Here is a 15,397-nt window from a genome sequence, read left to right on the forward strand (position 1 = left end):
GCAGTTTTTTGGAAGTGTTTGAGAAGGATGGGTGTTAGCTCTTCTCTAAATGTTCGATAGAATTCACCTGTGAAGCCATCTGGTCCTGGACGTTTGTTTGTTGGAAGATTTTAAAGCACAGTTTCAATTTCATTACTTGTGATTGGTCTGTTCATATTTTCTATTTCTTCCTGGTTCAGTCTTGGAAGTTTATACCTTTCTAAGAATTTGTCCATTTCTTCCAGGTTGTCCATTTTATTGCCATAGAGTTGCTTGTAATAATCTCTTATGATGCTTTGTATTTCTGCGGTGTCTGTTATAACTTCTCCTCTCTCATTTTTAATTTTACTGATTTGAGTCTTCTCTCTCTTTTTCTTGATGAGTCTAGCTAGAGGTTTATCAATTTGTTTACCTTCTCAAAGCACCAGCTTTTTGCTATAGTTTTCTCTATTTCTATTTCATTTATTTCTGCTCTGATCTTCATGATTTCTTTCCTTCTACTAACTTTGGGTTTTGTTTGTTCTTCTTTCTCTAGTTCCTTTAGATGTAAGATTAGATTGAGGTTTTTCTTGTTTCTTGAGGTATTGCTATAAACTTCCCCCTTAGGACTGCTTTTGCTGCATCCCATCAGTTTTGGATCGTCGTGTTTTCATTGTCATTTGTCTCTAGGTATTTTTTGATTTCCTCTTTGATTTCTTCAGTGATCTCTTGGTTATTTAGTAGTGTATTGTTTAGCCTCCATATGTTTGTGTTTTTTACAGTTTCTTTTCCTGTAATTTATTTCTAATCTTATAGCATTGTGGTCAGAAAAGATGCTTGATATGATTTATCAAGGCTTGAGTTGTGACCCAAGCTGTGATCTATCCTGGAGAATATTCCATGTGCACGTGAGAACAAAGTGTAATCTGCTGTTTTCGGATGGAATGTCCTGTAAATATCAATTAAACCTATCTGGTCTATTGTGTCATTTAAAGCTTGTGTTTCCTCATTAATTTTCTGTCTGGATGATGCTCATTGGTGTAAGTGAGGTGTTAAAGTCCCGCACTATTATTGTGTTACTGTCAATTTCCTCTTTTATAGATGTTAACCTTTGCCTTATGTGTTGAGGTGCCTCTATGTTGGGTGCATATATATTTATAATTGTTATATCTTCTTCTTGGATTGATCCCTTGATTGTTATAATGTCCTTCAATGTTAAAAAATAACATTGTTTATTTTAAAGTCTATTTTATCTGATATGAGTATTACTTCTCCAGCTTTCTTTTGATTTCCATTTGCATGGAATATCTTTTTCCATCCCCTCACTTTCAGTCTGTATGTGTCCCTAGGTCTGAAGTGGGTCTCTTGTAGATAGCATATATATAGGTCTTGTTTTTGTATCCATTCAGCCAGTCTGTCTCTTTTGGTTATAGCTTTTAATCCATTCACATTTAAGGTACTTATCGATATGTATGTTCCTATTATCATTTTCTTTATTGTTTAGGTTTGTTTTTGTAGGTCCTTTTCTTCTCTTGTGTCTACAACTTAGAGAAGTTCCTTTAGCATTTGTTGTAGAACTAGTTTGGTGGTGCTGAATTCTCTTAGCTTTTGCTTGTCTGTAAAGCTTTTGATTTCTCTGTCAAATCTGAATGAGATCCTTGCTGGGTAGAGGATTCTTGATTGTAGGTTCTTCCCTTTCCTCACTTTAAATATATCGTGCCACTCCCTGGCTTGCAGTTTCTGCTGAGAAATCAGCTGTTCACCTTATGGGAGTTCCCTTGTATGTTATTTGTCATTTTTCCCATGTTGGTTTTAATAATTTTTCTTTGTCTCTAATTTTTGTCAATTTGATTACTATGTGTCTCAGCATATTTCTCCTTGGGTTTATCCTGCCTGGGACTCCCTGTGCTTCCTGGACTTGGGTGGCTATTTCCTTTCCGGTGTTAGGGAAGTTTTCAACTATAATCTCTTCAACTATTTTCTTGGATCCTTTCTCTCTCTCTTCTCCTTCCAGGACACCTATAATGCAAATGTTGGTGTGTTTAATGTTGTCCCAGAGGTCTCTTAGGCTGTCTTCATTTCTTTTCATTCTTTTTTCTTTATTCTGTTCCATGGCAGTGATTTCCACCATTCTGTCTTCCAGGTCACTTGTCCATTCTTCTGCCTCAGTTATTCTGCTATTGATTCCTTCTAGTTTATTTTTCATTCAGTTATTGTATTGTTCATCTCTGTTTGTTTGTTCTTTAATTCTTCTAGGTCTTTGTTAAACATTTCTTGCATCTTCTCGATCCTTGCCTCCATTCTTTATCTGAGGTCCTGGATCATCTTCACTATCATTATTGTAAATTCTTTTTCTGGAAGTTTGCCTATCTCCACTTCATTTAGTTGGTTTTTCTGGGGTTTTATCTTGTTACTTCATCTGGGACATAGTCCTCTGCCTTTTCATTTGTCTATCTTTCTGTGATTGTGGTTTTCATTCTGCAGGCTGCAGGATTGTAGTTCTTCCTTCTGCTGTCTGCCCTTTAGTGGATGAGGCTATCTAAGAGGCTTGTGCATGCCTCCTGATGGGAGGGACTGGTGGTGGGTAGAGCTGGGTGTTGTTCTGGTGGGCAGAGCTCAGTAAAACTTTAATCCACTTGTCTGCTGATGGTTGGGGCTGAGTTCCCTCCCTGTTTGTTTTTGGTCTGAGGCAACCCAGCTGGAGCTACAGGCCCTTTGGTGGGGTTAATGGCAGACTCCACTGGGTTAACCCAACTGGAGCCTACAGGATCTTTGGTGGGGTTAATTGCAGACTCCAGGAGAGCCAATGAGTACTTCCCAGAACTTCTGCTGCCAGTGTCCTTGTCCTCACAATGAGTCACAGCCACCACCACCACCCCCCCAGCCAACTCTGCAGGATACCCTCCAACACTAACAGGTAGGTCTGGTTCAGTCTCCTCTGGGGTCACTGCTCCTTCCCCCTGGGTCCTGGTATGCACACTATTTTGTGTGTGTCCTCAAAGAGTGGAGTCTTTGTATCCCCCAGTCCTGTCAAAGTCCTGCAATCAAATCCTGCTGGCCTTCAACGTCTGATTCTCTAGGGATTCCTCCTCATGTTGCCAGACCCCCAGGTTGGGAAGCCTGAGGTGGGGCTCAGAACCTTCACTCCAGTGGGTGGACTTCTGTGGTATAATTTTTCTCCAGTTTGTGAGTCGCCCACCCAGCAGCTATGGGATTTGATTTTATTGTGATTGTGCCCCTCCTACCATCTCATTGTGGCTTCTCCTTTGTCTTTGGATGTGGGGTATCTTTTATGGTAAGTTCCCATGTCTTCCTGTTGATGACTGTTCAGCAGTTAGTTAGTGATTCTGGTGCTCTCGCAAGAGGGAGAAGAAATTATTTTTAATATTCTTCAGGAAAGCCTTCCCTGTCTCCAGAGACTGGATTAGACGATCCTATTATGCAAAGTCATTACCTCCTGTACTTTCCTTTCCAAGCACTTCTCAAACTGCTTAATCATACATCTGTATGTTTCTTCATGTATTTAATATCTATTTCCCCACCAGACTGTAAACCCTGGGAGTGCAGAACCTGTCTGTTCTTCCCTGCTTTATCCCCAGCACCTAGCACTTGCCTGAGACATAATCTAAACTCAAAGGGACTGATGATAATGATGGACTCTAAGGTGGGTAGGGGTAAGATAAGGACACAAGGGCATAATAAAGAGTACAAAATGATAGTTGCTATAGACTGAAGTTCTAAATGAAAATGAAGAATTATTACAGTGTAGTTCTACAAGGTTGACAGAAGGTTATGGGAGGCATGCAATTGAGATTTTGAGAGGAGGTGTAGCTACTGGTGATGATAAGACCTAGAGTAAGGTATTGCATAGGAGTTGGTAGCTGAAGTTGGGTGGAGAATTCATCATGAGAATGAGGAGCTGAATGTCTGGGGCCAGCGGTTGGCTGTGTCTTCTCTATAGATGTTGACACTAACAAAATGATTGCTAATGTCAGGGGTGGTGTGAAAAGCTGAAGCCTACAGTGAATGATGGTGAGACAGGGGGATCAATGAATGACAACAAGGAGGAGAGGTAGAAGGCGGCATAGTTTGATGGCATATGTTTCCTCCATCCAACTTTTAGACAAATATTTACTAAATGCATACTATATATGAAGTCCAGTGCATGCTGTGAGTGATATAAATAAGAGTAAAATATTGTCCCTCCTTCAAAGAGCTTATAATTTACTGCCTATTAATGTAAATAACATTGAAAGGCATTTATTGATTCAAGCATTATTCATGATCCTAGTCTGTGACAAGTGTAATACTAGGCCTTGAAGGACACAAAGATTCATGGATCTTGCCTTCAAGGAGTTTATTGTATGGGGAAGAGACAAAGAGCAACACAGAAAATTGTAACCCAATAGGATAAATGCTAATATTGAGATTTACACATGATGTAAAGGGGGCTTGAGGAGGTTTCCTAATGTGGACTAAGGAAAGGAAATCAGAGAAAATTTCTTAGAAGAGAGTATGGTTGATTTCAATATTGAAGAGAGTAAGAGGAAGCATTGTGAGGCAGACTAGAGATTCTTCTAGAGAGAGGAAATTGTGAGTGCAAAGCATGATGGTGAATGGGAGGATGACAAACCTAGAGACCTATAGGAAGCTATGTGTGATGGGAGCTTAACGGAAGATGTGGGAAGTGGCAGAAGATGAAGCTTAAAAGGTAAGCAGGTACTAGATCATAAAGATTTTTATGACAGTCTAGGGACTTTGAACTTCATCCTGAAGAATACCAGGAAACCATGAAGTAGAGGAATGCTAAGAGTCTGGATTATTAGTAGTAAATGATGAAAAGAAACAAATAAAAACCTCAACTCAAAAGAACATAAGCAAAAACATGAATTTATTGGTCACATAACTTAAACGTGAAGGGTAAAGTTGGCTTCAATCAAATCTTGATATAGGGCTTAAATTATGTTATTAGTATGGTTCTACTCCATCTTTTGGTTCTGCTTTCCTAAATGTTGGTTTCATTCTCTAGCTCTGTGGGATGGCGGTCCTGTGCCTATGTCTACCCAGAGTTAAATCCAGTAGTAAGAGAGCTTTTCTTCCCGGCAGTTCTCCCTCAAGTCACAGGACTCATCCTGATTGAACCAATTTGGTCACAAGCTCTCTCTGAACCAATCACTGTGCCGAGGGCTCAGTGTGCTGATTGGCCAGGATGATCTCAAACTCCACCCCTTGAACCAGGATCCGTGCCCCATTTAAACTCCCTAGAGTGGGAAGGGGGAAGGTGGTTCCTCCACATCAGGGTACTGTCACCAGAATAATGGTGAGTGGATATTGAGCAGGTAAGAACAACAAATGTGTGCTCTGGTTTTAAGAAAGATCACTCTTGGTAACTGTGCAGAAAATGGATTTGACCAGGAAGACTGGAGGCAAGGATACTTGTTAGTCAGTTAGTACTAGTCAGATAAAGGCTGATGAGGACCTGAACTAAGGGAACGGAAGTATGAGAAAATTTTAAGTCAAAGCAATAGAATTTGGAAGATGGCTGGGAGTCAAGGGGAAGTGAGGAGTCAGGGTGACTCCCAGGTTTCTAGCTTAGACAACTGGACAGCACCATTCAACAGAGGGAGAAACTATTGGGAGAGTAACAGTTTGGGTGGTGGTTGAGATTAATAAGTTTAGTTTTTACATCTTAAGTTTCAACTGCCTATGACACACTCAAGAGGAGGTTTCTGAGAAGCAGTTTGATTTGAGAATCTGGAACTTGAGAAAGAAGTCTGAACCAGAAATATGGATTCAAGAGTCTTCAGGTTATAGATAAAGATTGAATCTGTGGGGTGGGGGTGAATTAGATTAAACCAGGAAAAGAGTATAAAGTAAGAAGGAAAGGGAGTCCGGGAAAGAGTCGCGAGCACCCAAAAACTGCAGAGGCTGGGGGAAATGAACTAACAAAGATGACTTGGAAGAAACTGCCAGACAGATATGTTGTAAAACAGAATAGAGCATCATCAAGGAAGGCAAGGGTGAGGCAGCAGGATGTGGAAGCAGCCATGTGGAGGAAAGAGGGTGCCCACTGTCCACCCATGCCCTCAGGAGAACAAGCTGGTAATGCTCAGGAGGAATGCAGAAAACATCACGTACAAAGACAGTCTTGTCTCTCAGTTGAGATAAGAAGGTGAAGGAATAAATAGGAGGATATTGAGAAGAAAGGGGAGTTTATTCTGGAGTTGGGGGAATCTAAAAGACAGAGTAGAATCATTTTGAGGAAAAAGAGTGAGATATGAGGAGATGAAGCCGTAGAAGAGGATTGGTGACTGCTGAGGCTTGAACTTGGGGATTCAGCCAAAGTTGATAGGCATGTGGGAGTGGTGGGGATAGATCTCAAGCTTCGAAATAAAATGCTGTCAAGAGTTATTTTAGTACTGGTGCAGACTGGTGATGTATAAATCAGACAGTACCACTCCCCTGATGCAGCCCTCCGATGGTTTCCCATTATCCTGGAATAAAATGCAGTGCCTTGCCCTAGCCTTCAGGACCCTGCCTGGTCTGGTCCCTGACCACCTCTTTAACTTCATACCGAGGCGCACACCCTCCCTTGTGACACATACAAGCACAGAAACGTTCTTTCTGGACCTGGAAAATCCCAAGCTTGCTCCCATCTCAGGGCTTTTGCACCTGCTGCACCTTCTGTGCACAGTCTTCTTCCCTTACTCAAAGCTGGCTCCGTCGACTCATTCTGGTTTCAGTTCAAGCATCACCTCCTCAGAGAGGCCTCTCTTCTCCTGCCTCCACAATCCACCTTCCTTCCCTTCACTCTGCTTTATTTCCTCCAGAGTGTTTATTACTCGCTGAGATGCTCTCGTTTATTTATTTCCTATTCCTTTCTGCTGGAGTATAAAATCCAAGAGTCCATGTAGCTTTTCTGTCTTTGTTCACTGTTATCTCCAGCATTAGGAACAGAATCTGTCACAGGGTAGGGGCTCCATAAATGTTTACCCACTAACTAACTGACTGAATAATGAATATTTGAAAGTTCAACCTCCTCTGTAGGCTCTGGATAGACTCTAGGAGCATTCCTTTGAGCTTTTAGGAATAGACAGACTGACATACTTTGAAGTGAGAAGTCACTCAGTGTTCTTCAAACAAGACATTTTTCTCTGATGTGAATTACTCTGAATATCACACAGTATCTCCAAAAAGACCAAAGTTTGCTGATGAAAGAAAGTATATTAAAAGGTAGCTTCCCAAACAACTATTTTATTCAAATAGTTCCATAAGGAGCTATCGCACAAAACAAAAAGCCACCTACTCTTACCTAAAATACTTGGAGTTTTAATTTTATATGAAAATTTTAGAGGGCCACATTTGCAGGCACTACTGAGATTTAATGAGATGACTGCCCTTGGCAGAGACTGTTAGAGCCCATATCCTTACCATATTTTTATTGTCAAACTATATTTCTTAAAAATAAAACTTCTTTAGGGGAGGCTATTGGGGTGAGATCTCCTGAGTAAGTCTTGCCAGAAAATTGAGGATGTAAGAAGGGCTGTAGCAAAGAACCAGAAGGGGACATTAATGTTTTCCAAATTGTGTTCCAAAGGAGGCTAATTGCCTTCGCTAGACCAAGAGCAACGAGTGCTGGGTGGCTGTGGGAGAGGGTGAGATTCTGTCATAATAAATCTGATCATGAAGCTATTAAGACTAATGTAAACAGGCTTCTTTACTGCTGATCTTCCATGCATGTGGAGATGTTTCTAAGCTTTGAGGTGACCTATCATATCCATTCTTTTGGCCTCAACATTTCCCAAGAAACAGTGACTAACATGGGTCATGGTATCATTGGTAGTTGTATGATTCTTTGGTGGTAAACTTGGCTTTGACGTATTGGAGCGTCAGGACTGAGTAGTGGGTTGTAGAAGTGATAAGAGATGGGTCAATATACATCAGAGAGGGAAGGTGAATGGCAAAGACATAGCTTTGATGATCTGTTACCTTGAAAGGTACAGGCTGCAATGCTTGAGGTGGAAATGTGGGAAGTGTTGGGATTTTAAGCAGATTTCATGCTGGCTAAACCAACCTACCTGACAGAGACCTTTAAATCTTCCTCTGCTCCCTTTAATATGTTTGGCTAGAAGCCATTTCTGACAGAAGCATTTCCTTATCTAAGGAGTCATTTTTTTGCATTCTGTTTTGGTTTGAGGCATATTACTGCTTCTCTTTTGATTAGCATAAATTTAGGTTGAAAAGATCATTTTCTCTTTCCCTTCATGCAATTCTAGAATGGAGATGTTCAGAGAGGCAGGGTTAAGCACCAACTTGGTGTTACTAATATAGTTACAACTATAAGTTACCTATATAAATATAATGTATATGTAGAATATATCTTGCACTGTTTTTTGTTACATCAAAGGATTTCCTAAAAATTCTTTTGGGTGACCCATAGTTCTTCTGAATATTGGCTGGGGTAGTAGTCATTGGAAGTACTTTAATTAACAAGGCATTGCAGCTCTGGAAGGAAGTGTCGGTGGACCAGGCAACCAGTGAGTTGCTCACGTGACTTGAATGTTCCTGTGTCTGAGAAGAAAGATTAGTCATATGGCTGATACTTCTGACAGGCCCTCTTTGAAGGGTCTATGAAACCATGGGCACTGGTCTCATGGAATGCTGGTCTCATGGCCTCCCAATAAAATGTGGAGAAAATAAGACAATTATATAATGCACAATAGAATGTAAGTGCCATAAGAGAGGATCAAAAATGTATGCAGTTATAAAGAAGAAAGAAATAGTAAGTGATTGGGGGAAGGGTGCAATCAGTAAAGACCTCAAGGGCCTTAAAGGAAGGAAATCCACCCTTTAGGTCAAAGAAAGACGTAGGGAAGAGGCATTGGGTCAGATGGTTCCTGTGTCAAGGCACCAGATGGAGTGAACTGATCCAGACAGATTAGGGTAGATTGGACAGCAGAGGACAGAACAGTTGTCGATAATGTGGTTCTAATGAGTTCCCATGACCCATTCTTCATTTGACTACAGAGGAAGACAACCACAACTGAAGACTTATTTGACTTCAGGGACTTCAGAACCAGTCAAATCCATGTTTGAACTCTAAACTGTCTACGTAACTTCAAACAAATTATATAACTTTTTGACTCTCCATTTCTCCAATTACAGAAAGAATAGAATAACACCTCTCAGAGTCATTGTGAAAAACAAATGAAATTGGTGGTTAGAAGGTGCCAGCCCAATGCCTGGCACACAGTAGCTGCACAATAGTTCCCTTCTGCTCTAGAAGAAAGAACACAGGGCTCATAGAAATTAGGTTTCAAGATCACACTTTGTCTTGAATAAAAAGAAATGCATATATGAAACATTTCTTGGTGGCAGGTCACATACACACCCAGAAAAGGGTTTTTCAGTTACTGCCCAGCTATGAGGGTGTTTATTTAAGCTGTACATCTTGGGTACCAGGAAAAAGCCCTTTGCTGTACCTGGTTTAAGTCTCTCTACTCAACAATACCAGTTTAATTTCTAATAATTCAATGTTGGTTGGGGGTGGGGGGTAGACTACAGTAGCCAAATAGGAAATGCAGACAATGTTTTCTTTTGTATGACTCAAAATTATATTGCCAATCCTAAAGATAATAAAGATGCCAAAGAAGTCAAAAGTGTTTTTTGTGAAAAATCAATATATCATGTGATGGTAAGCATCACTACTGGCCAAAAATAATTCAGAAAAATATTTGAATTCATTGTTTGGAAAAATCTTAGACTTAAGATTTGATTGCCTTTCTTTAAAAAAGAAAGTACTGTATAATTATACAGATAAAGCTGAGCAGAAATTTTTTGAATTGCATTCTTCAAAGTAGTGTTTGTTTCTCCTGAGCTGTTTCTAAATTAATGATTGGTTATAATTGAAGATGTGTTAATATCTAGGAAATCTGGTATTATCTGATTTAGGTCCAGATCTCCTTTCTTTGTCATATTCACTGTCCCCATGCTGATTTACACCCATTCACATGACCCCAGCCACACCCTTGTACCAAAATCAGTCTACTTCTCCCTTTCTCTCTCTGTAACTGCACAAATCTCAGTCTTCAAGGATTAAAGTTGCCACCAATGCATTTTAATTCTAGCTTTTGAGGTATCTCTCGTCTATTTCACTCATCTGTATTTACCATGTGAATAGCCTGCATAAAATCTCCTAATATAGGTGTCCTTCCCCCTGTAGTACTATAGCTATTGGCTTCAGTATTGGATTGAGGATGAAAAATAATAATTTCTGTGTTAATTATGAGTAAGAGGAGCTTCTCTCCATTACTTAGAAGCCCCTTCTGTTTATGTTTAATACTTTCTATGCCCTGCTTTCAAATGTCTCTCTGTAGAATCTAGGGTTAAAAATTCTTCATATTTACCCACAAAGAAACAAAAATATGGTTTGCTTCAGATATTTTTTCTCAGAAGTTCTCTGTATATATGAGTTTCCTCTCAATTTTTTTAAATTAGACTTTGTTTTTAAGGCTTGTACCTTCATCTATATACACATGATTTCCTTTGTATTTATAATGCAACTGTTTTATTATATATAGAGAGAATATATAGAGAGAAATGTACATTGTATGTGAATCTGTAGCTACCTGATTAATGAACTGAACACCTTTTTAAAAAAGGGCTATATCTTATTCATTCTGTATCTCCAGCACCTGGTAGAATGTCTGTATAATGAGGCACTCAGCAAATATTTGCTTATTGTGGCTGAAAAAAAAACTAATTAATTTCCAAATCTGTATTTAAGGTTTTTTCATTAAAGGGCTATACTCAACATAAGTCTGAATTTATAAAAAGAAACTTTTTAATTTTTATTTTATTTATTTATATTTTTTTGCGGTACGAGGGCCTCTCACTGTTGTGGCCTCTCCTGTTGCGGAGCACAGGCTCCGGACGCGCAGGCTCAGTGGCCATGGCTCACGGGCCCAGCCGCTCCGCGGCATGTGGGATCTTCCCAGACAGGGGCACGAACCCGTGTCCCCTGCATCGGCAGGTGGACCGTCAACCACTGAGCCACCAGGGAAGCCCATAAAAAGAAACTTTTTTAAAGGTGCCAATGTAGGAACTCAAGTTGTTCCTGAGAAGTACTATTCTTACATTGGTTCAAGTCACATTTAGAACATTTAAAATACTTCTTGTGAGGGAACATGCTTCACTCTGCTTCAGGAGACAAGGGAATAACCACTTCCTTTTATTCAGGGAGTCTGAGAGATTAAAAAGTCAGAGGGTTCTTCCTACTTCCAGAAGCATTCCAATTTGACATGAGACTTTAATTTTTCATTCCTGTCATGTAGGAAAAACCACCCAGGAAACTGTAGAAAGGCAAACTCACAACTTTCCACTGAATAGGTCTGAGAGTGCCTGTTGAATAATTAAATCAGTTTCAGGAAAAACAAAAACAAAAAAAAACCCTTCAGGGTTTCAATGCAGAAGTCAGCCTGATAACTGGCAAAAGGAGGAAGTACTGAGGGTCGTGTATCTAAGAGTTTATTTTATTTTAGAAGAGCTGACACAATACAAGTAACATATAGAAATTGTGCTCTGTTCACATCACTTGTTTCCCTGTTTCAATAAAACTTCTGTTTCTAAGTGGAAAATTGTGTTTATAATCAGAATATGAGATAAAGAACCTGCCTTGCAGTTCAAGTCCAAGAAACTTATTACCAGCCTGGGGTCAGAGGTCCACACGGCCGGAACAGTTCTCCAGTCAGAGGAAGAGGAGAAAGAGCAAAGAACAGTCCTGGAAATACTTAATTTGCAAACTTTGATTACAAAGTAATGGAAAGCATCAAAATATCAATGGACGTATTTCCACAAGGGCATAAGACAACGTCCTATAAGTAATTTTAAATACTCCACAAAATTAAGTTCACAGCATTATTCCTGTTGATTTACTTCTACCCCGTCTCTACCCCCATCCCCCAGATGTCTAAGGCATTCTTTTCTTTTTTCTTTCTTCTTTGGCCCTGCCGCACAGCACGTGGGATCTTAGTTCCCCGACCAGTGATCAAACCCACGGCCCCTGCACTGGAAGCGTGTAGTCTTAACCACTGGACCGCCAGGGAAGTCCCCATGGCATCCTTTTCTTTTGGTAAACTGCACATCTTTTAAGGCCCCGCACAAGTGGCCCTCCTCTGTTTCCCCACAGCACCTATATACACCCCTGTGCATTATGGTTATTAGTTGTTGTGTCTGCACCTCCCCTTAGATTATAAGTTCCTCCAGGGTAGAGACTGCTCCTCCTTTGTCCCTGTGCCTTCACATCTCCTCTGAGACTTGACACAGCATGATGGCTCAATTAACATTTGCTGGCTTGGACTGAGTTCTGGGAAAGACAGAGGAGGAATGAAATACAGAAGGAAAAGAGAACCTCATCAAAATCACAGCTCTAGAGCCACAGGACAGAAGGAAGAAATAGGAATTCATACTTTCTTTCAGTAAGTATTTTCTGAACACCCCATATGTGAAAAACATTGTTCCAGCAATACATCAATGAACAAAACAAACAAGAATCTTCACCTTGGAGGAGCTTTCCTTCTAGTTTCATGAGACAGACAACAAATAATAAATAGGTAAATTGCATAGTATTTTGAAGGTGACAAGTGATTTGGAAAAAGAAAATAGGCACTGGGAAAGCCAACCAGGTGCAGTTGCAGGTTGAAATTTTAAACAGAGAGGTCAAAAGATGATATGCAGCGGAGACGCGAAGGAGGTAGGGAATTGGCCATGTGGATATCTGGGCAAAGAATGTTCTAAGCAGAAGAAACAGCCAGTGCAGAGGCCTCACAGGAGAAGTGTGCCTGGTATGTTCAAGGAACCACAAAGGGGCCGATGTGGCTGGAGCAGAGGAAAGGAAGGCGAGCAGGAAGAGATGATACAAGAGAGTCTGGGGATCCAGATCTCACAGGGGTTTTAGGCTGTTGTAACTCTGTGTCAGGCTCTCATTCTCTGATCACTCTGGTATCAGGCTACTCCTTTGTCCTTTAGCAGCAGAGAGGGGGCTGCAGCAGGAAGCTCCCAGGGCAGTACAGAAAGGTTGTGTTGAAAGACATGGTGGCCATGCTCTGTGTGCCTCCCCTAAAGCTGGCCCTTTCCCTCCCCCTAACCTCACCTCTTCCTGGAGTCTTAACTACTTCCCTCTGTGCCGCCTTCAGCTTTGTGCCTGCTTCTCTCATTTTGCCTTGACATTAAAATTTTTTTTTACAGGTCATAGATTTGTGTCATGTCATCCAAACCCATCTGTATTTTGCTGACTTGCCCAGTATTTTATTTTATTTATTTATTTATTTTTTTATTTTTGCGGTACACGGGCCTCTCACTGTTGTGGCCTCTCTCGTTGTGGAGCACAGGCTCCGGACACGCAGGCCCAGCGGCCATGGCTCACGGGCCCAGCCGCTCCGCGGCATGTGGGATCTTCCCAGACCGGGGCACGAACCCGCGTCCCCCACATCAGCAGGCGGACTCTCAACCACTGCGCCACCAGGGAAGCCCAATTGCCCAGTATTTTAAACCTGGGAAATTAAAATCAAGATTCCATGCTTTTCTTTAAAAATGGGAAGATCTGGTGATACTGGACCAGCATTCCTTCATGGTCACAATCTACTGGATCTGAGGAGAGTCAGCGTCCTTCAGGCAGAGGCACTTAGCTTCCAGTTTGACGCAGTCCTCACCAGTCCCTATTGCCTTACACCCTTCCCTCTGTGCCCTCATTTCATTCACCAGCTAGACCTTCATGGGCATTGAACTATATATATCATCTTGCTCTATAGGCCTACCAATGCCCAACACCGCCCACCCCCTTTCCAACAGCTCCCTGACTTTCATTCTTTGCTTGGATAGTTTGTTTCAGACATTGGCCTGGCAAGCCTTGGCCCTGCCTGCCTCAGCTGGGCCAATTCTTGACTTCCAACCGCCTGAGGCTTTGCCCTCAGACTCAGTCTTGCTGGCTCAGTCCTGTTGAGACTCTCTGTATCCAAGTACCTGGGCTGGAAGTTCCCTGGGAAATCTGCCAGCCCAGAGAACCCCAGATCTCCTGTTTGAGCACAAAAAAACAAAGGTAGAGAAGACGGGTGTTCAGCTTTCGTCTAATAGATGCACTTTTCACTCCCTTGTTCTTTAAATCTGCAAGAGGATGAAAGGCGGCAACGTTCTGTTCTCGGTTAACTCTGCCAGAATTCTACACAGGGCCTCGCTGGTTCCAAAAGGAAACGTTGCAGAAAAGACAGTTTTTCTATCTCCTTTCTTCATAAGTAATGTGTCCTTTTGCCAATAGTAAATCTAAAGGAACTGAATGACTAAGCAAAGCAAGGTAGGTTTCTGAAGTGGGGTGTGGAAGCCTTGGCTCTTTCATGTATTTTACTCTCACCTAATTAGACTTTTTAAAAGTAAGCAGAAGGAAGGAAAGGAAAAAGGAAGGAAGGCAGGGAGAGAGCAGGTGGTCACCCTTTTTCCACCCTCTGCTCTTCACCAGCCCCCTGTGCCATACTCTTCCTCTGTGACCCCAGGAGATCTGTCCTAGGCAAACCTCAGGTTCAGGGTGAGGTCGTGGTAATGGTATTTCCACCCCTTTCCACTCCCCTCCTCCTCCCCCTTTAGGATGCATTGCTAATAGCCAGACCGGAGTCTGGGGAGGCCTTGTGCATGGGAGGTCCCTTTGGCTCTGGAGGGCTGATGGGGGTCCAGCAAGGCCTGAGGAGGAGGGGCAGGAGCTGGCTGCTTGGATTAAAGTTGCCGTAGGCCTCACTGAGGGTGCGAAGGGGCCTTGCTGGACAGCCCTGCTTCCAAGGGGGGAAAAACAGGACAGCATTGGGGATGCATTTGAGGCCGACTCCAAGTCAGGAGCAAAGAGTGAGAATCTGGTTCTGTGCCCCCTACGTGGCACTTCCCGGGTACCTAGGAGGGGAAAAGGTGACTGGAGGAGAGGACATCCTAACATTAGGATATTTAAATGATTCCCAGTTCCTGGCCAGGTGTTGAGTGAATAACAGAGTAATCCTTAGGTGACCCATTCAGTAGCTCAAAGACAACCCAGGAGGCTTTATCTGTGATGTTCTTTTTAAAATTGCTTTAATCACGAGCCATTATAAAGCCCATAATGCTCTCTGGGTATCCCTGACTGGAGAGAATTGGCCTCCTCTAAAGAAGACAAGAGAATGAAAAAAAATCTTTTCTCTTGATTTGTGAGACCCTGGGTTGCACGAATGCTTCTCTTCAAAGATTATATTTCCCATTTCATGCCCGTCGTTTTATTTTCTGATACCTGCTTAGAAATAACCTTGTCTTTCTGGTACTTAGTTATCCCGCATAAATCCTTTGGCCGTTTCTAAGAAACCACAGAACTCTGCTCTGACAGCCTTCCTCGAGAGCCAAGCCCCACCAGCACAGCCCAGCACTGCCACCT

Source organism: Kogia breviceps, chromosome 7 (assembly GCF_026419965.1).
Source record: "Kogia breviceps isolate mKogBre1 chromosome 7, mKogBre1 haplotype 1, whole genome shotgun sequence".
NCBI classification, from domain to species: Eukaryota; Metazoa; Chordata; class Mammalia; order Artiodactyla; family Physeteridae; genus Kogia; species Kogia breviceps.